The following is a 673-nucleotide window of genomic DNA, read 5'->3' on the forward strand; positions in this document are numbered from 1 at the left end:
TAACAAACAGATAAAATTAGAATAAAATATTTTTAATTTGTGAATAAAATAAAATTAAGTTTATATAAAAATCTCAATTCACGAGTTAAATTAAAGTTGAATCCAAATCTTACGCTACCAATTATCACTCTTACATAATTATTTGATTTTTCTCCAATCCTAGTGCTATATAGCATATGAGTTATTGTTAGTTGAATTGCAATACAGCTATACAATATTACTATATATACACAGTACTCTAAATCTAAAAATGCAACTTGCATTGTTACATATGGTTTGAAAAGGCAAGAAAAAGAAAAAAAAAAAAAAAATGAGCTAGTGCATGTAGGGGAAAACGACCAAATTAATTTCAAAATCACCACTTTTAATTTCAAATAATGATCTATTTTAATCATAAACATGGCGCAAGCATAGCTTTTGAAAGTGTAAAAATGAAACACGTATACAATACAATGTGCCAAAACTTGTTATGATGCATGGCATTGACACGAATATGGGACACAACATAACACGAAATACACGGATACAGAAATTTAAAATTCTTATAAGACACGGGCATACGGCATATATATATAAAATATAAAATATTATTTAGATAAATTATAATGATATTTTTATATTTTATTGATATTAAAATATAAATTAATATTTTAATTTTTTTAATTATTAATTA

Source organism: Arachis ipaensis, chromosome B08, assembly GCF_000816755.2.
Source record: "Arachis ipaensis cultivar K30076 chromosome B08, Araip1.1, whole genome shotgun sequence".
NCBI classification, from domain to species: Eukaryota; Viridiplantae; Streptophyta; class Magnoliopsida; order Fabales; family Fabaceae; genus Arachis; species Arachis ipaensis.